Source organism: Polyergus mexicanus, unplaced genomic scaffold (genome assembly GCF_030449975.1).
Source record: "Polyergus mexicanus isolate NDT 795.1 unplaced genomic scaffold, iyPolMexi1.0 SCAF_22, whole genome shotgun sequence".
NCBI classification, from domain to species: domain Eukaryota; kingdom Metazoa; phylum Arthropoda; class Insecta; order Hymenoptera; family Formicidae; genus Polyergus; species Polyergus mexicanus.
This window is the reverse complement of record NW_027223342.1, coordinates 985,427-1,009,872: the sequence shown is the minus strand read 5'-3', so window position 1 is coordinate 1,009,872 and position 24,446 is coordinate 985,427. Positions and strand designations below refer to the sequence as shown.

At 29.2% G+C, this 24,446-nt stretch overlaps 1 long non-coding RNA gene across 1 annotated transcript; it reads left to right on the top strand.

The window, feature by feature from the left end:
• The first annotated feature begins 18,683 nt into the window (after positions 1-18,683).
• On the top strand, positions 18,684-20,446 carry LOC138942426 (uncharacterized). The gene is made up of 3 exons (XR_011448313.1): positions 18,684-19,667; positions 20,022-20,100; positions 20,390-20,446. It is a non-coding gene; the product is annotated as an uncharacterized lncRNA (long non-coding RNA).
• Positions 20,447-24,446: the final 4,000 nt, after the last annotated feature.

The following is a 24,446-nucleotide window of genomic DNA, read 5'->3' as shown; positions in this document are numbered from 1 at the left end:
AATAATTCATTTACATTGAAACGATTAATATTTTATAATATTAATGTACCATATATTAAAATTTTAATATATAAATAAATTATTTTTTCTTATATTTAATAAAAATAATTTTTAAATAAAATTTTATAAAATTGAAATTATTGATTTTATATTTTAAATAAGAAATTTTTAATATATTTTATTTAGTTTTAGTAATGATATTAAAATAATTATTTTAAATTATAATTTAAGGTAATGTAAATGAATGGTATTTATGTATAAAATAGTAAATTTTATTTATTGTACATTTTGTATCAGGATTTATTATATAAATAAAGAGTTTATAAATAAAATTTTTCGATATAAAAAGAGTTAAATATAAATAAAGGTTAATGTTAAATAATTATTTTAAATTTTCATTTAGTGAAGAAATATTATTCGATTTTTTTGTTATCTAGTTTTTTTTTCATATAAATTTAATTTAAATATAAATTGTTAATTATAATTAATTATTAATAAATTAATTAAATATAAAAATTTATATTAGAAATTTACGGGATAATCTGTGAGTTAGTTTAAATGAATATATATTAAATAAATTAAATTGTAAGTAGTACAAATATTTTATAATTTAAAATTTTTTGAAAAAATTTAATAATTTATATTTATTATTGATTATTAATTATATTAATTAAAAATAAATTTATTTATAAATTTTAATAATTTGAATTATATTTAAAAATTTAATTAATTAAAAAAATATTTATAATTATAAAAATTATTGATTAATTATGATAAAATTAATATAAATATTCTTAATAAAAATAAATAACTTATTTATATGAATATAATAAATTTATTAGAGAAATTAGGCAAAAATTATATTAATTATTAATAGATTCATTAGACGCGAATGACCCAGGAAAAGACGTCGCGATTCTCGCCAGCTTAATCCCTTTAATAATCGTCAGCTTATTAATTTTAAAATTCTAATGCATCAATCCTTGTAGCGGAGATCATATAGAACAATGTCTTTCTTGAATAATATCGATATCTTTAACGGTAATCGAAATTAAAGCGAATAATGTATCTGACGCAAATAATTTCGGCAAAAGCGTCGCGATTTCGGCTCGATTTATCGCTTTAATAATCGTAAGCTTATTAATTTTAAAATTCTAATGCATCAATCCTTGTAGCTGAGATCATATAGAACAATGTCTTTCTTGAATAATATCGATATCTTTAACGGTAATCGAAATCAAAGCGAATAATGTATCTGACGCAAATGATTTCGGCAAAAGCGTCGCGATTTCGGCTCGATTTATCGCTTTAATAATCGTAAGCTTATTAATTTTAAAATTCTAATGCATCAATCCTTGTAGCTGAGATCATATAGAACAATGTCTTTCTTGAATAATATCGATATCTTTAACGGTAATCGAAATCAAAGCGAATAATGTATCTGACGCAAATGATTTCGGCAAAAGCGTCGCGATTTCGGCAAAAGCGTCGGGATTTCAGCTCGCTTTATCGCTTTAATAATCGTCATATTATTAATTTTATAAATCTAATGCGTCAATTCTTGTAGCGGAGATCATACAGAACAATGTCTTTCTTGAATAATATCGATATCATTAACGGTAGACGAGATGTAAGCGAAGAATATGTTAGACGTGAAGAATTTTCTATAATTTATCTCTTTGCTACCTCTTTGTTACCTCTTTGCTTATCGTGTTATCCTGATACTTTTGCGGATTTTGAAGCATTAAATTTCCCGTTTTCTATAATTTAACTCTGTGCGACAATATACTCTCTCTTTCTCTATCTCTTTGGCATATAATATAATTATATATATATATATATATATATATATATATATATATATACACGTACGTGTATTAAATTTTAATAAAGTTTTATGATAAAGTTTAAAATAAAAGTCATAATTGTTAAAAAATAAATTATTAATTATTAAGAAAAAATTAATATTAATATAAAGACGCTATAACTTGAATAATATAATTTAAAAAAATGATTTTTTTATTAATTAATTTTATACATAAGTGACAAATAAATAAGAAATTATTGATTTCTATAAAAAATCATATTATAAATAAGTTAGAAACAAATAAAGTAATTAAAGCAAAATTAATTAAATTTAAAACAATAAAAAATTTATTAAATAAATTAAAAAAAAATAAAAATAAATATTATAATGTTAATAATTTTAATAATTAAAAATTTTATTATAAAATTATAAAAAATTAAAAAGATTTTAGTTTAATTTAAAATAATTCATTTACATTGAAACGATTAATATTTTATAATATTAATGTACTATATATTAAAATTTTAATATATAAATAAATTATTTTTTCTTATATTTAATAAAAATAATTTTTAAATAAAATTTTATAAAATTGAAATTATTGATTTTATATTTTAAATAAGAAATTTTTAATATATTTTATTTAGTTTTAGTAATGATATTAAAATAATTATTTTAAATTATAATTTAAGGTAATGTAAATGAATGGTATTTATGTATAAAATAGTAAATTTTATTTATTGTACATTTTGTATCAGGATTTATTATATAAATAAAGAGTTTATAAATAAAATTTTTCGATATAAAAAGAGTTAAATATAAATAAAGGTTAATGTTAAATAATTATTTTAAATTTTCATTTAGTGAAGAAATGTTATTCGATTTTTTTGTTATCTAGTTTTTTTTTCATATAAATTTAATTTAAATATAAATTGTTAATTATAATTAATTATTAATAAATTAATTAAATATAAAAATTTATATTAGAAATTTACGGGATAATCTGTGAGTTAGTTTAAATGAATATATATTAAATAAATTAAATTGTAAGTAGTACAAATATTTTATAATTTAAAATTTTTTGAAAAAATTTAATAATTTATATTTATTATTGATTATTAATTATATTAATTAAAAATAAATTTATTTATAAATTTTAATAATTTGAATTATATTTAAAAATTTAATTAATTAAAAAAATATTTATAATTATAAAAATTATTGATTAATTATGATAAAATTAATATAAATATTCTTAATAAAAATAAATAACTTATTTATATGAATATAATAAATTTATTAGAGAAATTAGGCAAAAATTATATTAATTATTAATAGATTCATTAGACGCGAATGACCCAGGAAAAGACGTCGCGATTCTCGCCAGCTTAATCCCTTTAATAATCGTCAGCTTATTAATTTTAAAATTCTAATGCATCAATCCTTGTAGCGGAGATCATATAGAACAATGTCTTTCTTGAATAATATCGATATCTTTAACGGTAATCGAAATCAAAGCGAATAATGTATCTGACGCAAATGATTTCGGCAAAAGCGTCGCGATTTCGGCAAAAGCGTCGGGATTTCAGCTCGCTTTATCGCTTTAATAATCGTCATATTATTAATTTTATAAATCTAATGCGTCAATTCTTGTAGCGGAGATCATACAGAACAATGTCTTTCTTGAATAATATCGATATCTTTAACGGTAATCGAAATCAAAGCGAATAATGTATCAGACGCAAATGATTTCGGCAAAAGCGTCGCGATTTCGGCTCGATTTATCGCTTTAATAATCGTAAGCTTATTAATTTTAAAATTCTAATGCATCAATCCTTGTAGCGGAGATCATATAGAACAATGTCTTTCTTGAATAATATCGATATCTTTAACGGTAATCGAAATCAAAGCGAATAATGTATCTGACGCAAATGATTTCGGCAAAAGCGTCGCGATTTCGGCAAAAGCGTCGCGATTTCGGCTCGCTTTATCGCTTTAATAATCGTCATATTATTAATTTTATAAATCTAATGCGTCAATTCTTGTAGCGGAGATCATGTAGAATAATGTCTTTCTTGAATAATATCGATATCTTTAACGGTAATCGAAATTAAAGCGAATAATGTATCTGACGCAAATGATTTCGGCAAAAGCGTCGCGATTTCACCTCGCTTTATCGCTTTAATAATCGTCATCTTATTAATTTTATAAATCTAATGCGTCAATCCATGTAGCGGAGATCATGTAGAACAATGTATTTCTTGAATAATATCGATATTTTTAACGGTAGACGAGATGTAAGCGAAGAATATGTTAGACGTGAAGAATTTTCTATAATTTATCTCTTTGCTACCTCTTTGTTACCTCTTTGCTTATCGTGTTATCCTGATACTTTTGCGGATTTTGAAGCATTAAATATTCCGCTTTCTATAAGTGACCTCTTTGCTACCTCTTTGCTCATCGTGTTATCCTGATACTTTTGCGGATTTTGAAGCATTAAATTTCCCGTTTTCTATAATTTAACTCTGTGCGACAATATACTCTCTCTTTCTCTATCTCTTTGGCATATAATATAATTATATATATATATATATATATATATATATATATATATATATATATATATATATATATACACGTACGTGTATTAAATTTTAATAAAGTTTTATGATAAAGTTTAAAATAAAAAAGTCATAATTGTTAAAAAATAAATTATTAATTATTAAGAAAAAATTAATATTAATATAAAGACGCTATAACTTGAATAATATAATATAAAAAAATGATTTTTTTATTAATTAATTTTATACATAAGTGACAAATAAATAAGAAATTATTGATTTCTATAAAAAATCATATTATAAATAAGTTAGAAACAAATAAAGTAATTAAAGCAAAATTAATTAAATTCAAAACAATAAAAAATTTATTAAATAAATTTAAACAAAATAAAAATAAATAATATAATGTTAATAATTTTAATAATTAAAAATTTTATTATAAAATTATAAAAAATTAAAAAGATTTTAGTTTAATTTAAAATAATTCATTTACATTGAAACGATTAATATTTTATAATATTAATGTACTATATATTAAAATTTTAATATATAAATAAATTATTTTTTCTTATATTTATAAAAAATAATTTTTAAATAAAATTTTATAAAATTGAAATTATTGATTTTATATTTTAAATAAGAAATTTTTAATATATTTTATTTAGTTTTAGTAATGATATTAAAATAATTATTTTAAATTATAATTTAAAGTAATGTAAATGAATGGTATTTATGTATAAAATAGTAAATTTTATTTATTGTACATTTTGTATCAGGATTTATTATATAAATAAAGAGTTTATAAATAAAATTTTTCGATATAAAAAGAGTTAAATATAAATAAAGGTTAATGTTAAATAATTATTTTAAATTTTCATTTAGTGAAGAAATGTTATTCGATTTTTTTGTTATCTAGTTTTTTTTTCATATAAATTTAATTTAAATATAAATTGTTAATTATAATTAATTATTAATAAATTAATTAAATATAAAAATTTATATTAGAAATTTACGGGATAATCTGTGCGTTAGTTTAAATGAATATATATTAAATAAATTAAATTGTAAGTAGTACAAATATTTTATAATTTAAAATTTTTGAAAAAATTTAATAATTTATATTTATTATTGATTATTAATTATATTAATTAAAAATAAATTTATTTATAAATTTTAATAATTTGAATTATATTTAAAAATTTAATTAATTAAAAAAATATTTATAATTATAAAAATTATTGATTAATTATAATAAAATTAATATAAATATTCTTAATAAAAATAAATAACTTATTTATATGAATATAATAAATTTATTAGAGAAATTAGGCAAAAATTATATTAATTATTAATAGATTCATTAGACGCGAATGACCCAGGAAAAGACGTCGCGATTCTCGCCAGCTTAATCCCTTTAATAATCGTCAGCTTATTAATTTTAAAATTCTAATGCATCAATCCTTGTAGCGGAGATCATGTACAACAATGTCTTTGTTGAATAATATCGATATCTTTAACGGTATTCGAAATCAAAGCGAATAATGTATCTGACGCAAATAATTTCGGCAAAAGCGTCGCGATTTCGGCTCGATTTATCGCTTTAATAATCGTAAGCTTATTAATTTTAAAATTCTAATGCATCAATCCTTGTAGCGGAGATCATATAGAACAATGTCTTTTTTGAATAATATCGATATCTTTAACGGTAATCGAAATCAAAGCGAATAATGTATCTGACGCAAATAATTTCGGCAAAAGCGTCGCGATTTCAACTCGATTTATCGCTTTAATAATCGTAAGCTTATTAATTTTAAAGTTCTAATGCATCAATCCTTGTAGCGGAGATCATATAGAACAATGTCTTTTTTGAATAATATCGATATCTTTAACGGTAATCGAAATCAAAGCGAATAATGTATCTGACGCAAATAATTTCGGCAAAAGCGTCGCGATTTCGGCTCGATTTATCGCTTTAATAATCGTAAGCTTATTAATTTTAAAATTCTAATGCATCAATCCTTGTAGCGGAGATCATATAGAACAATGTCTTTTTTGAATAATATCGATATCTTTAACGGTAATCGAAATCAAAGCGAATAATGTATCTGACGCAAATAATTTCGGCAAAAGCGTCGCGATTTCGGCTCGATTTATCGCTTTAATAATCGTAAGCTTATTAATTTTAAAATTCTAATGCATCAATCCTTGTAGCGGAGATCATATAGAACAATGTCTTTTTTGAATAATATCGATATCTTTAACGGTAATCGAAATCAAAGCGAATAATGTATCTGACGCAAATAATTTCGGCAAAAGCGTCGCGATTTCAACTCGATTTATCGCTTTAATAATCGTAAGCTTATTAATTTTAAAATTCTAATGCATCAATCCTTGTAGCGGAGATCATATAGAACAATGTCTTTTTTGAATAATATCGATATCTTTAACGGTAATCGAAATCAAAGCGAATAATGTATCTGACGCAAATAATTTCGGCAAAAGCGTCGCGATTTCAACTCGATTTATCGCTTTAATAATCGTAAGCTTATTAATTTTAACAATCTAATGCTTCAATCCTCCAAAGTTTTGTAACCGGAATATGTCGAAAAATCAACTATAGTCGTGTTCCAAAATTCACCGCCAGTACCGGAAATCTCTAGGTCATATTATGCATGTTACAGATTTTCAGTACTAGCGATGAATTTCGGAACACAGTCTACATTGCGTGACGCTCGCGACGATTTGAAGCTCGCTCCCCATCCCCCCTCCTTCTCCCGCCGATTCCGAGAATCGCCCGGCGAGCCTTCGCGTTTCGTTACCAGGAATCGCGAATTTCGAGATAAGCGTATCCGTGAAAAAAAAACTGTCTTTATATATTGTATATTACGTATATTCTCGCGTCGAAATAAAATAGAAGGAATAGTGTGCTTTAAGAGATAGACTCATTAGACGCGAATGACCCAGGAAAAGACGTTGTGATTTTCGCCAGCTTAATCCCTTTAATAATCGTCAGCTTATTAATTTTAAAATTCTAATGCATCAATCCTTGTAGCGGAGATCATATAGAACAATGTCTTTGTTGAATAATATCGATATCTTTAACGATAGACGAGATGTAAGCGAATAATGTATCTGACGCAAATGATTTCGGCAAAAGCGTCGCGAGTCCGGCTCGATTTATCGCTTTAATAATCGTAAGCTTATTAATTTTAAAATTCTAATGCATCAATCCTTGTAGCGGAGATCATATAGAACAATGTCTTTGTTGAATAATATCGATATCTTTAACGATAGACGAGATGTAAGCGAATAATGTATCTGACGCAAATAATTTCGGCAAAAGCGTCGCGATTTCGGCTCGCTTAATCTCTTTAATAATCGTCAGCTTATTAATTTTAAAATTTTAATGCGTCAATCCTTGTAGCGGAGATCATATAGAACAATGTCTTTTTTGAATAATATCGATATCTTTAACGGTAGACGAGATGTAAGCGAATAATGTATCTGACGCAAATGATTTCGGCAAAAGCGTCGCGATTTCGGCTCGCTTAATCTCTTTAATAATCGTCAGCTTATTAATTTTAACAATCTAATGCTTCAATCCTCCAAAGTTTTGTAACCGGAATATGTCGAAAAATCAACTATGGTCGTGTTCCAAAATTCACCGCCAGTACCGGAAATCTCTAGGTCATATTATGCATGTTACAGATTTTCAGTACTAGCGATGAATTTCGGAACACAGTCTACATTGCGTGACGCTCGCGACGATTTGAAGCTCGCTCCCCATCCCCCCTCCTTCTCCCGCCGATTCCGAGAATCGCCCGGCGAGCCTTCGCGTTTCGTTACCAGGAATCGCGAATTTCGAGATAAGCGTATCCGTGAAAAAAAAACTGTCTTTATATATTGTATATTACGTATATTCTCGCGTCGAAATAAAATAGAAGGAATAATGTGCTAAGAGATAGACTCATTAGACGCGAATGACCCAGGAAAAGACGTCGTGATTTTCGCCAGCTTAATCCCTTTAATAATCGTCAGCTTATTAATTTTAAAATTCTAATGCATCAATCCTTGTAGCGGAGATCATATAGAACAATGTCTTTTTTGAATAATATCGATATCTTTAACGGTAATCGAAATCAAAGCGAATAATGTATCTGACGCAAATAATTTCGGCAAAAGCGTCGCGATTTCGGCTCGATTTATCGCTTTAATAATCGTAAGCTTATTAATTTTAACAATCTAATGCTTCAATCCTCCAAAGTTTTGTAACCGGAATATGTCGAAAAATCAACTATGGTCGTGTTCCAAAATTCACCGCCAGTACCGGAAATCTCTAGATCATATTATGCATGTTACAGATTTTCAGTACTAGCGATGAATTTCGGAACACAGTCTACATTGCGTGACGCTCGCGACGATTTGAAGCTCGCTCCCCATCCCCCCTCCTTCACCCGCCGATTCCGAGAATCGCCCGGCGAGCCTTCGCGTTTCGTTACCAGGAATCGCGAATTTCGAGATAAGCGTATCCGTAAAAAAAGCTGTTTTATATATTGTATATTACGTATATCCTCGCGTCGAACTCTAAAATAGCAGAAATAAACATATAATGTTTTAATCTTTTTTCCTCGATTACAGTTATATTTATTTACGACTTTATATACGGCTGCTCCGCCTTTAATGAACACATCTTAGAAAAAGATAGTAAAATATTGATTGTGCAATTTCAATAGCACACGATACATAAAATAATTAAGTTCCGAACGACGCGTTATATCTCCTTTCCCTATATTAGATCGTAATATCGGAACAAAGTTATTATTTCAAAATTTTTTGATCATTGTTGATTAAACGTGTGTAGAATAGAACGATTACGAATTAGACAGAATGTAACTAGACTGTCATTCGATATTTATTTTTGAAAGAAAAGCTGCGCAATATTTAATATACTTTTATATTAATATTCAATATACTTTTATATTAATATTTAATATACTTTTATATTAATATTGCAGCTTTTCTTTCAAAAATAACTATGGATTGACAGTCTAGTTATATTCTGCCCAATTGTAAATGGCTGCCCTAGCTTCACCTGTCGCATCGCCTGTTAAACATCTAGTATATATATAAAAGTCTATGGGTATATCTCTTTTCTCTATATTAGATCGTAATGTCAGAACAAAGTTATTATTTCAAAATTTTTTGATCATTGTTGATTAAACGTGTATAGAATAGAACGATTACGAATCGAGCGGCGCGATTATTAATTATTATTTCCTATATACGATCCAATTTAATCGCGCATTTCAATAATTTTCAATCGCGTTACAAAAATTCGGCGCTCCTTTTTTGCGGCGTACGCCGCTGTTGTTTGTACTAGCCTAGCTATTATTTATACTTTTATACTACCCTTCACCTTGTCATCATTCGCGCGGCGACACTCGACTGAGCAGGTAGTGGTGTGAGTCGCTCCGTACATCTCGCCGTAATTAATCATCTTAATACTATTGCGACAGATACTATCTATTGCAGAACGGTATGCCTCTTCTTAATCTATTAAACTACTAAACCTCACAATCAATAAAACTGTCAATCGCGTAATAAAAGTTCGGTACTCCTATTTTACGGCGCCGGCGGTGCGTTATTCTTTTACATCCCGTGACGTCATTGCTTCTCGCGCGGCGACACTCGAATGAAGGTAGCAGCGCGAATCACTTCATGTATATCGTCTCGTTGTACTATCCGTCGAAACATAATCGCGCCAAGTATTAGAAAAGTATATCCATAGACTTTTATACTATACCTAGATGGCTAACAGCCATGTGACAGGCAGTCATTTACAATTAGGCAGAATGTAACTAGGCTATCAATCGATATTTATTTTTGAAAGGAAAGCTGCAATATTCAATATACTTTTATATTAATATTTAATATACTTTTATATTAATATTGCAGCCTTTCTTTCAAAAATAACTATGGAGTGACAGTCCTAGTTATATTCTGCCCAATTGTAAATAGCTGCCCTGTCACATCGCTTGTTAAAAATCTAGTATACATATATATATATATATATATATATATATATATATATATATATATATATATAAGTCTATGGGTATATCTCTTTTCTCTATATTAAATTGTAATATCAGAACAAAGTTATTATTCCAAAATTTTTTGATCATTGTTGATTAAACGTGTATAGAATAGAACGATTACGAATCGAGCGGCGCAATTATTAATTATTATTTGCTATATACGATCCAATTTAATCGTTCATTTCAATAATTTTCAATCGCGTTACAAAAATTCAGCGCTCCTTTTTTGCAGCGCTGTTGTTTGTACTAACTTAGCTATTATTTATACTACCCTTCACGTTCACCTTGTCATCATTCGCGCGGCGACACTCGACTGAGCAGGTAGTGGCGTGAGTCGCTCCGTACATCTCACCGTAATTAAACTTTTTAGTACTATTCCGACAGATACTAATTATTACAAAACGGTATGCCCTTTCTTAATCTATTAAATTTCACAATCAATAAAACTGTCAATCGCGTAATAAAAGTTCGGTACTCTTATTTTACGGCGGTGCGTTATTCTTTTACATCCCGTGACGTCATTGCTTCTCGCGCGGCGATACTCGAATGAAGGTAGCAGCGCGAATCACTCGGTGTATATTTTGTAGTATCCTCCGTAACATAATCACAAGTATTAGAAAGATTAGATTCTAGAAAGGTATATCTTGTTTTTCTATATTAAATTGTAATATCGGAAGAAAATTATTGTTTTAAAACTTCTCGATCGTCGTCGATTAAACGTAACACGCATATGGATTAAAATGATTACGAGTCGAGCGGCGCGATTATTAATTGCTATATACGGTTGACTTTAGTCGCGTAACAAAAATTTATCGTTTACATTCCAGCGTTAGTGTTTACATTCCAGGCATCCCGTGACGTCATTGCTTCTCGCGCGTCGACACTCGGGTCAAGGTCGCGCGCGTAAGTCGCTTCGTCGTATTATATATTGAATATATTCATATATTTATAAACGCGTGTAATCGTCAATCGTTTAACAAATGCGTCACTCTTTTTTTCCGTGACGTATAGAGCGCGCCATTAACTACACGCTTCCTATTATTTACATACTTCCTCTTATTACCTTGATATTATTTGTCGTAGTATTTCTCGATACGCGGTCGCGACGAGAACTCGGACGGTATATCTTAAATTATTAATTACTGATTATATTAACTGATAATATCGCTAATGTTATCAGATCAAAGTTGTAATATTTTAGAACTTGCCGCTCATTGATAAAACATACCGAACTCAACAAATATAGTCGTATTTAATATGCATTTTGATAATTGTCAATCGCGAAATAAATTTTCCGCATTAACGTTTCTTAAATCGTGTATATAAATATAATTTCTTAGATTGAAATCTATCACGACTCGTTGCTAAATCGTATCTATTCGTGCACATTCGTATTATCATACGAGCGGATATTAATTATTAATAATAGAGATAGCATTCTTTTAAAATATTTTAAATTGTCGAGTACCGAGCTTTTGTAACTATTGTATGCGACTATTCTTTTCCTGTCGTTTCCCTGTCGCGATATAAAAAATTGCGCCTCGCGTGTGATTAAAAATCAGGATTGCCGCGCGATTGTATTTTACTCATTAATGCGTGCGTGATCATAATTAATCGTGTTTCGCGAGTGAATGTGATGAATGCCATTAAAAAGAGGAGGACAGAGAAGAGAAGGGGAGGAGGAGGCTCGGGGAGGCATCGGGCAACGGCGGAGCAACCGTGGGGTGAGTAGTATAAAATTTATTTAATTTCTTATTCGTAAAATATTTTGATTGCTTGTTTCTCATCGCGATAAACTCGATCTTTGTATATTATTGCGCGATATAATGCAATTAATTATTGTTCGTTATTTTTCCCACTTTGAAATTTATATATAACTTGCTCGAAATCTTCGGCAAAAATTGCTCATATGTATAATCATGTATAAAATATTGTGTAATCTATAAAAATTGCAAATTTCATTTTTCCTTAAAATAATGCGGGAACAGTGTTTATTTTTACAATATTATTTTTGTATGATTTATATATATTAACGATAATGACGCGTGTCATTTACTTTGATAATTGTGATAGCAAATTTCTTATATATAATTATGGATATTTTATATATAATTATACGTTGACAATTTTTCCTGGATAATTATTTCAAACATTTTATATTATTATATTATTATAAGTTTTATATAATTTGGTTTTATTTATGTTTTACAGATTTCAACATGTGTACTACAACTCCGCTGTTGCGCATCGTACCGGTGAGTCAAATTTCAATCTCGAGGTAATGAAATTGTAACAATTATATAGATATACATATATATGTATGTAATATATGTATAAAATAATAAATGTGAAAAAAAGGGTCAGAGTATTTTTAAAAATATAATTTTAATAAAATATCAATTAGTAAATATATAAATGTAATTTAATATTTGACGTTAAAATATAAGGAAAAAATGGATATATATATATTGTTTAATATAATTGATACGCTAAGAAATCTTGATGATCGAGTAAAGGATTTACATAAGTACAAATTCATTACCATATTTCAATATCAAAAATTTTATATTTAATTGTATGAACGAAAAATATATGACCGTGTTTAATATTAGCGAATCTTAAATTTTCGCTGCAAATACAAAATAAATATTTTCAATAATTATATTGCACTGCGAATTTTGGGACTTACTGCTATCTGCGCAAAAATTTCAATTAATTTGCTTGTTAGTAAATTTATTAGTAAATCTAATAATTATATTTAAACATCCTATGCGCGTTATATCATCGTTGTATCGTCGAGAGCATTATGTGAAACCATGAGAACATTTGTGTCGTTGAGCAAAAATTGAAAAACATTGCGAGCAGGGTACAAGATCGAGGGGTGCTAAGACAATACCTCGTGGAAAAACGGATAAGAAGAAACGCAGCAGGGGGAGGGGGGGGGGAAGCCGGGAATGACAGAACGAGTAGGGAACGCGAATGCGCATCCCTGCCGCGGAGTCACATACTTTATAAAACGCAGTCGTTACACCGATGTCGGAGACATCGTCGAAATAGGGAGAACGTGTACGTCGGCGCAAAGAAGGGGGACAGACTGGCCGGAACATATGCCCCCCTTCGTAATATAGCGTAGAAGAACGTCTCCAGCCGATAAACCTCCACGGAAATGAGCTTTTTTCACCCATTTCTCTCACCGGTATGCTCGCGCGACCGCTTCCTCGCAATTTTCGATCTGTCTCTCTTCTCCCTCCATCCTTTGTCTCTTACTCGCGAAAGTTGATTTTTCTATTCTAGTCTGTGATCCAGTGACAAAAGATCTTCCTATAGATACTATTTAGATAGACGGAATAAAATCACGAAATAAGCAAGGAATGAGCGATATAAAACGTCTGTTCTATTTATTTGCAAAATTATATTTTTCGTTCATATTTTGTATATTTTTTGCGTGTGATCACAAATGGAGACAACTAAATATTTCACTTGCAACGTGTGCACACGACCGTCTCTTACGTCTTCATCTAACAATGTACGACAAATATTCCTTCTTTTATTACATCTTATTTGCACCTTATTTAATCTTGCGTATACTTTAACGTTCACCAATGCTGGTGAATCCAGACATGTTTGTCTGCCTACACTGCGTACGTTCCGTCGCGGTTTTGCATCTTTTTTTTTAGCTATTTATTCCTTACACTAGATTCTTCGATATCTATAAAACATTTAATTCTTGAGTTTCTATTGTTTGACCTATCATTGTTACTAATTTTATATAAAATGCATCACAGAAATCATTTGCATTTAATCGTAGACTCTTTTGCACAAATATCAAGTCAATTTTATCTTGATGAAAATTAAATGAGATTCACACTTGTCATAAATTTTTACTTTTAAATATTTTTAAAAAATTCTATTTTAAATATAAAGTATGAGCTACAAGTGTTTTTGTTATAGCTAATTACAAAATAGATTTTATCGTCTATTTAGATTCTATAATTTATAATTTGTTCGATTCTTTAATTTTCACTATTGTAATTTTTATCTATTTAAAATTCTGAATATCGAGTTTTGCCGCGGTGATTTTTATTTTGAATATAATTACTCTTGCAAATGTAAAAAATGCTGACGAAAGATCTAATCTGACAAAATTAAACGTAAATTTTTGAATAGCGATGTCATAAGGTTTTACTTTTAAATGTTTAAAAAAAAATTCTATTTTAAATATTAAGTATAAGCTACAAGTGTTTTTGTTATAGCTAATTACAAAATAGATTTTATCGTCTATTTAGATTAGGTAATTTATAATTTGTTCGATCTCTTTAATTTTCACTGTTGTAATTTTATATTCATAATTGTAAACATACACACAATTTATTATTTTATCGTAAAGCATCTTTGAAATTATATTTTAAACTAAACTTTGCTTATAATATAAATAAGATTAATATTTCTTTTCTGCAACATATAGTTGTGTTTTAACATTGCCATTTGAATTGCTATTTTACTCTCTCTATGTGTGTATGAACGTGCAAATAAAAATAGTTTAAATAATATAAAATATTCTAAATTGAATTTTGCAATTATTCGAAATAAGGGATTAACATCAATCACAAAACGTAGCATGAAAATTCATTATTATGAGATATATATTTTGATATATATAATAATAAAATAACATAACAGCATATTATATTTTACATAATTCTAATAGCAAAAATATTACTTGATGAAATTTTTCTCACAATATCATATACATCATTATTACCATAAAAGCTCACAATAATTGAAAATTCTGCAGAATATATCATACCATAATCACTTACACATAATTTTTTTATGCCATATTTTATTTTAAGTGCATTATAGTCTAAAATATTATAGCCCAAATATTAAAGCAAGTTCCTCAGAGATTCTCTCAAATATACTCTCTATTGTAGAAAGCATTACGTCCATTAGATCCATCTAAAATGCAAGAAAGTAAATAAAATTTAATTTTTACTTTATTTATATATAAAAATATAACCAAAATATATAAAAGATATTGTGGTTATACAATATATTCTTTATTATTGACATATTAACAATAAGTATTACACAATTTTTTACGTAAGGATTTTCTTATTTAAAAAATAAAAAACTTACTATTAGCATTTGATATTATTTTTACGAATTATTTTATATACACACAATAATACAATTTTTGCATATATATATATATATATATATATATATATATATATATAATTTTTAACAAAAACATGAAAAAATATGTAATACTATTTGTTTCATGATATTTTGTGAAGAGAGAGGAAGAGAACATTATTAATTAAATGTACAGTATACATATAAATATAAATTAATAAATATAAAAAACCAAAAATTATATATTATATAATAATTTTATACCTTAGATCGTGAGAGAGGGAGCGGAGCAGAATTTTCTTCAACTATTGCATCAGCTATAGCTAATAACATCGGAAATCGAGACAACCGTCAAAACGGCAATTAACAAAAATAGATATACTTTTGTATTCATTGTTGCAAACTTACGTGCGATTTCTTTGCTTATCGTGTTCTTTTGATACTTTTGCGGATTTCGATGTATGCAATAAAATATTCATTTTTTAAATGTCGTCAAAATAGCCCTTTGACAATTACATTATATATATATATGTATATATATATATATATATATATATATATATATATATATATATATATATATATATATATATAATGTAATTGTACATAAAATATTTCGGCAACGACTTTTCAATAATATGATATTCAGCCTTGGTGGCGTAAACATTGGCGCGCTATTGTTTACGTATCATGATTTTGTTATTACTCATACAGCGACACTTGAATAAGAACTATAGTGGGGTGGGACGCTCCGTCGACATCAAATTCCTTTCTTATGTGTTATCATTCACACGACGACATCCGCGCAGTAAAGTAGCTGTGCGAGACGCTCCGTCAAATTCTCTTTCTAAACGAAATCGCGATAAATATCGGGAAATAATTTGATACGATAAATATAAATTATCTTTTACATATTTTAAATAATTATACCGCAACAATAAATTTCGAGGCACGTATTTCGCGTGATGTGTATATACATTTAATCAAGAGTTGAAATGATAGATATCAAAATTGTAAATGTAAATTGTTTTGTCGCGATGTTTCTTTCCCTTTATAAATAATAATTATTTCTCTAAAAATAATTAAGATTAAATTATATTTCGTCCGTTCTGCTTTTTCATTTAACTTTTCGACGATTTAAATATGATTCGGATTGAAAACGTATAAAAAAATAGTCGAATCGAAGGTCCGAATAATTAAAATGACGATAAGTTTCGAGACATATTAATTTATTAAATAATTGATCTATAATTTAAAATATTTGTATAGTTTAATATTCCGCTTGTTCATAATACGAAAAATATATTTTCGGTTGCGAATTATCAATAACATGATATTCGGCTTTGGCGGCATAAATATTAGCGCGCTATTATTAAGGTATTACTACTTATGGTTAATCATTGTCACGGCGACACTCGAACAGTAAGGTAGTAAAGCGCGAGACATTATCAAATTCCTTTTCTAAACGAGGTCGCAACAAGTATCGGAAAATAATTTAATTCGATAAATAAAATTAATTATCTTTTATCTTGTATAGCCTAAATCCTAAATAATACATAATTATATCGCAACGATAAATTTCGAGGCGCGTATTTCGCGTCAACATAATTTAATTTGATAAATAAAATTAATTATCTTATATTTTATATATCTTAAATAATACATAATTATATCGCAACGATAAATTTCGAGGCGCGTATTTCGCGTGAAAATAATTTAATTCGATAAATAAAATTAATTATCTTTTATTTTATATATCTTAAATAATACATAATTATATCGCAACGATAAATTTCGAGGCGCGTATTTCGCGTGATATACATTTAACCAAGAGTCGAAGTGACAGGAATCAAAATTGTAATTTATTGTTTTGTCGTAATCTATTTCTTCCTTTGTAAGCAATAATTATGTCTTTAAAAATATTTCAAATTTAATAATATTTTGTCCGATACTTTATCGTTTAACTTTTCGACGATTTAAATATGATTCGGATCGAGAACGCGCGATAAAATAGTCGAATTGCATCCGTCCGAATAATTAACGATAAACTCCGTGATATATTAATTGCTTGCTAAATAAATAATATATAATTTAAAACGCTTGTATAATTTAATAACCCGTTTGTATATACGTCATATAGTGCGCAAAATATTTTCGGCTGCGAATTATCAATAACATGATATTTAGCCTATACAAGGATGCTCGAGCAGTAAAGTATTGGTATAAGACGCTCCGTCGAATTCTTTTTCTAAACGCGACCGCGACAAATATCGGGAAATAATTTAATATAATAAATAATTATTTATCTTTTACATATCTTAAATAACACGTAATTATATCGCAACGATAAATCTCGAGACACGTATTTCGCGCGTGACGTATACACATATAATCAAGAGTCGAAGTGACAGAAATCAAAATTGTAAATTATCGTTTTGTCACGATTTTTTTCTCTTTTTATAAACAATAATTACTTCTTTAAAAATATTTCAAATTTAATAATATTTTGTCCGATACTTTAGACTAATCTCTCAATTATAAAATATATTTTTCCTCTTTCTTAAGTTATATATTATATTAGAAAATTATATATTGTATAAAATAACCCTCCATGGGTACACCTTGACGTGGTGGAGTGGCTTCAGTACCTGGACGGTATGCCTTAAGGTCTTAACCGTCCTCAAGGTTTACTGTGAAGGGGAAACCAAGTACCCAGCGTCGTCGTTGCTGTCATCGTGCCGCGGACGGCCCGCCGTATCGTTGGTGCTGTCATCGCGCCGCGGATGGCTTGTCGCGTCGTCGGCACCGTCATCGTGTCGCGGACGGCTTTCGCGTCTTTCGCGTCGCGTGTCCGTACAGCATTGCCACGAGTCGCACAATGGCTCATATGTGGCACGCGCATTTGTGCGTTGAACGCACATTAGTGCGTCGTCGTTGCCGTCATCGTGCCGTACGAGCAACGATGCGTCGCGTTGTCGCGGTATCGCGTTTTCGCGTCGTCGCGTCTTCGCGTTGGACTTTTATCTCGTTTTCACGATTGTAACCGAGGATCATACTTTGTCGCCGACTAAATGGGATGTCTCTCAGCGTTGCAATCGTTAATATATTAATACCTATTAATATAATTAATTTTATATTAATATCAGTTAATATTAATTCTATATTAATATTATATATTATATAAATATTTATGTATTAATAAATTTAATATATTAATGTAGGCGCAACGTTAAAACGCCTCAGTATCGCGGCTGAGGTGAATGCCGGCCGCGTAGCAACGTATGTTCGTGCATAGTATAGATGCATGTTCGCGCGGTTAATCTTGAACTTCGGTTCGAGAATCGGCTGTTGAGGGCACGTTCTGCTCCGACGAACGGTTCGGCCCGAATCGGTTAGAGTTCGGTCGATTGTTTTGGAATGATCGTTAATGGGTCCCTTCTCTTGTACCGTCTAACAGCACATTGTAGAAATACTGACATGTTTGGCATCTGAGGAGTCGGCTGTTCTAATTAGGTTCGATTTTCGCTCGCTAGAGAAGTTGATCTCCCGCTTTCGAAATGCTAGATTGTTAGCACGTAGAAGGTGGGTATCTTCATTCTCGACCCGTCTACCAGCCTTACGATAAACCCGGCTCAGTCTGTATGATAGAGACTTGGTGGTTCGTATGAAATCGTTCCTAACGATGTTCTAGTCGGCCCTCGATGGGAGCAGGCGCGGGTCAAGAGTTGAGCGAACCCCATTCGCGATTATTCCATCCATCGATTTCGTCTTCTTCCGCTTCCGCTTAACCTTTGTTCGAAGTAATCGGTGAATTCCCGACCTGTCGACTCGAAGTATGATTCTCACGTGAAGCGGGGTTCGATCGTGCCGAAATTCGAAAGTGCGGGAGTGTCGTTTAAAGTATCGCGCGTATAAGTGCGGAAGTAATCTTTTAATAAAAGTGCGGGAGTAATCTTTTAATAAAAGTGCGGGAGTGACGTTTAAAGTATCGCGCGTGTGAATCAATCTGAGAGGAGGTGGAGGCCTAGGAGAGGCATCGGGCACCGATGGAACAACCCTATGGTAAGTAATTTGTTATTTGTATATTAATTATTTATTAATCGCGTACGTACAATTTAATTTAAATAATTAATCGCGTAATTTGGCTTTTTATTTATATGATTTAGACAAGAGAGAATTAGAGAAAAAGATTTTTATATGAAAGCTATAATCTTATAAAAGTTTTTACTTTTAGATTATAGCTTATGTATGGAATTATTAGTAGTAGTGTTTTTTTCAAAATTTATAAGATTGTTTTATTAATCTGCGTATTATTATATCCATCGAATGTAAAATTCAATGTGTATAATAAATTTTTTAAAATATTAATTATTTTGAGTATTGCTACAATTTGCATCTTCTATTTGTATATTACAGATCAATGTAGTGACCGTGACATTCTGAGAGGAGGAGGAGGCCTAGGAGAGGCTTCCTGCATCGGCGGAGCAACCCTAGGGTGAGTATTTATTATTTGTATATTAGTTAAATTAGTTAAAAGTCGCGTACGTGCATTAATTCGGTCTTATTATTTGAATGAATGAAACAAGAGAAAATTGGAAAGAAAAACTTTTACATAAATCTTATAAAAGTTTCAATGTGAAAGAAAATCTTTTTATAATTTATAAAGTTATTTATTTATATAAAGTTTCTTTGTTAGTATTGTGTATTCATCGGATGTATAAATATTTCGAAATATTAATTATATTTCGCCGCTATAATTTGGATTTTATATTTATATGTTACAGACAACGTAGCGACGTAGCCTCAAGACCAACAACTCCGCTGTTGCGCATCAGTGCCGGTGAGTGACAAACTTTTATTTAATTTTAAAGTAATGGATTTATAGAAATTGTAGATATAGATTGTAGATTGTAGATTGTAGATTGTAGATAAATCCATTGCTTTCAAATGGATGAGCTAAAACAGTTGAATGGAATAATTTTTATTAAGGTCTCTTGATATGCATTGCATCTATTGCAAAAATAAATTAAAGTCCAAATTAAAGATTATATAAAAAGATTATAAAAAAAATATTTTATATATTATATAATATATATTATATATTATATATTATATATAAAATATTATATATTTTTTGGATATAAAATATTTTTTTTTTGATTGATAAATTCTGTTTCATTTGTTTAATGAAGACATTAAAATAATTTTATTAATTATATAACATAGTAATAATTTATTCATGTATTCATGCATCGATTTTATACTAATTTTGTTATAGCCCATTCATCTATATTATTATATCAATTAAAGTTTTACTTTAATTGATGTAAAGCCAAATTATCGATCTATTAAATTATATAAAATATAAATGCTTTATTATTTTTATTTTAATATAAATTATATATTATTATAAATAATATTATATTATTATAAGAATTTCAATCAATTAATTTTAATTGATAACTTGGCATTATATTAATTAAAGTAAAGTTATATTAATGCATGACAAACGATCGTAAACGAGCGTAAATTTACGCTCATTTACCGGCGATGATAATTAGCCGGCAACGGAAGGAATTTCTTCCTTCATTGATCTCCCAGGGCGAAGCTACATTTCTGACTAAATAAATAGTCATAATAAATATGGCCAGGATGAATGAAAGGTAAGTTCAACTGGCCCAACGGAAGCAGCATACGGTAATTCTATTAGAGCACGCGAGTAGGGTACGCGAGTAGGGCACGCGAGTAGGGCACGCGAGTAGGGTATATAATTAGGACATGCGAATAGGGCATATGAATAGGGAAATAGTGTTTAGGATACACTCCTCGAAATTCCGGTGATCTCGGATTTACGCTGGTTTAGCCAGCAAAAGTAGGATTGTTAGGAAAATTGGAATTATCTTAGAATAGTCATTTAATATCTTAACCATTTAATTTCTTAACATTCTTAAGGAATCTATTTAAATTAAAAACTTAAATTAGAAGTTAAGTTGTAGAAAAATTAAAATTAATTACCAAAAATTTAAAAAATTACCCATATAGATGCGACACCTTTTTTTAATAATTAAAAAATTGCATACGTATTTATGATGTACAAAATAAAATGTAACATATACATGTGTATGTTACATTTTATTTTATATATCTAAAATTGTATGCGTATATATATATTTATTATATTATTATGTAAATTTATGTAATGTTGAACTTAAAGTAAATGCTGATAGTATCAAATTATTTGTATTATTGGATATATCGGATATATTTATTTGATACTGATAATATCATTAATTGTAAATTATACTGTAATTATAATTATATGATAATTGTAATTGACATTATATATAATTATATATAATTATATATATTATTTATATTTGTATTTTAATAATATTATAAATTCTCCTTTTATAAAAATGGTATGAAATCTCGAACTCGAATATATCGAAGTGTTGAGGTCTCTTTTTCGCGATGTCGATTGGTTGTCTCGCTTGTGCGCTGCGACCTGCTTCATTCGTATTATTTGCAACTGTCAAATCATGAGAATTTTGACAGTTTGACAATTTGTGAAAAAAAAATTTTAAGTTAGGAAAAAAAAGTTAAAGAAATCGGAAAATGTCTTTAAATAAAAGCGCGCGCGCAGCGTGTTGTCTGTGTTGTTCTAGTTAGATATAAAATTTCCTTTCTTTTTGTAAATTAGACGAAAATTTATCGAAAGAATGCATAATGGCAATATAATGGAAATTCTAAATTAATATATTTGTTAAAAAAATATTGGTTTGTATATTATCTATTTTAAAAATATTTATAAGCTTAAGAGATTGTGTGTTTTCATATCTTAACATCGTCGATAAATTCGGGAAATTATATTTCAAACTTTATAAATATCAGAAATATTGTTAATTCTTCTAACATTTAATAGAAAAATTATTGAATAAGAATCTGAAGACCTGATGTTAAGCTGACGATTAAATATTATTTTTTTGTTCACGAAATTTAACGACTGCTTCGACATCGCTGAATCATGAGTAAATTATTCCGAAATTTATAATTTGATTTTGATTTAATTGATATTTATGAATTTTGTGTCGAAATTAAATATTCGTTAAATTATTAATCTTTTATTTTTTACAAAGTTTTAATCATTAGCAGCATTAATTAATTCTTTCACGTTCATATGATCGCACGGTAATGATATACTGTTAAGTTTTTGCAAAATATTATACGAAAAATCGAGATATCTCTTGCAATATTGGGGTTGAAGTGTAAAAATTAAGAATAAAAGTTAAGAATTTCGATTTAACATGTCTTTTTTAAAAGTAGGATTACTCTATAGATGATATAAATGTTTGCAACAATTAAATATGTAAAAGTTCGAATTAAAATCAAGACGGCGTTACTTTCTCGGTCGGGTTTCTTTCTCACAGAAGTGTTTCGCACGGCCCCTTTAAGGTCGCATTAATTGCTCGTGAAAACGCCCCCGCGAACACACCCGGGACCAGGTTTCGCTACAGTTCATTACAGATCCCGGTTGCCCCTCGTCGAGTAACTATAGTTGCATCTTCGCTGCCGTGAAAATAAATCCTTTCGAGATCTCGGCACAGCAACGGACAAACGCCTTTGCCGCTGTCATCTTGTAGGCCCAAGAAAGGCCCACGCGGAAGTTGAACGTGTTCCGCTATCTGCCCTTCTCCTCCTTCGATCTCGTCTCCTTTCCATCGCATTATCGCCGCCCATTCGATACGGGCAGTAGATCGATTCTCGCCGACGGTTTCTTTGATGCTTCAATCTTCGATGTGGAATGATATAGAAAGATGAACGTGAAACGCTCGTTTGTCGATTCGAAAATATCTAGACGTAAATTGAGACATGTTAATAGAGAAAATTGAAGATAAATTTTTTTATGCTTAATTAATCTTTTGGTTAAGCAAGATAATTTATATAGTCTATCAGATATATACTGCTCTTATGAAGTAAAGAAAGAAAATAAAAAATTTGTCTTTGTGCATTTTGATTCTATTATATTTTAGAGAGTATATTTTTATAGGAGAAAAGTATTTATTTTTTATGTTTTCTAACGTGTTAATAAGAAATTAATAGAAAATAAATAAACTATATTATTCCACATTTTAGAAAAAATACTGCTAAAAAGGTAAAGAAAATAATACTGAAGAGAGATGTAATTTTACATATAAATTATAATAATTCATAGAGAAATAATTCACGATTTTTGACATTAATCTAAGAAGGAGGAATAAATTTTCAGTGACTGTGCGATGAAGTCACATTAACATAGACGGAAGATCGAAGGCGGATCCGGTTTCAGTCGTTGCAATACGAGGAACATTTTCGAATCCTTTGATCCGGCGTGGCTTTTTTATCGCCGCCCGATCACAATAAATTAATAAACACTTCTTTTTTATCCCGGGCCACAAGGCGAGATGGGCCGGCCACGATATTAGAGGTTTATTAATTTATTTTCTCTTTATTAGGCGGCCGCGGTCGCGCCCTTCGGTAATCAGGGATCTGTAATTAGTCGAACATGCTGTCTGTCCATAGCGATTTATGCCGTGCCCCCGGGGGTGATTCCCCCTTTGGCCCTTCGTCTTCCTTCCTTTCACTCCACCGACGCTTCTTCGATTCTCTCACTGGACAATAGCCCGGCACACTGCCGTTTCTCTCGTCATTCTCTCGTATCTTCCTTCGAGGAAGGACGAATTCTTTGCCTACCTATCGGCACGAGGCATCCTTGAAACCCGTAATTGTCGGCGGAAACCGCGAGGCATAAATGCCGCACTCGTCTGATCAATCACTTTGTTGTTGTAGTTTCAACGCGTTGCT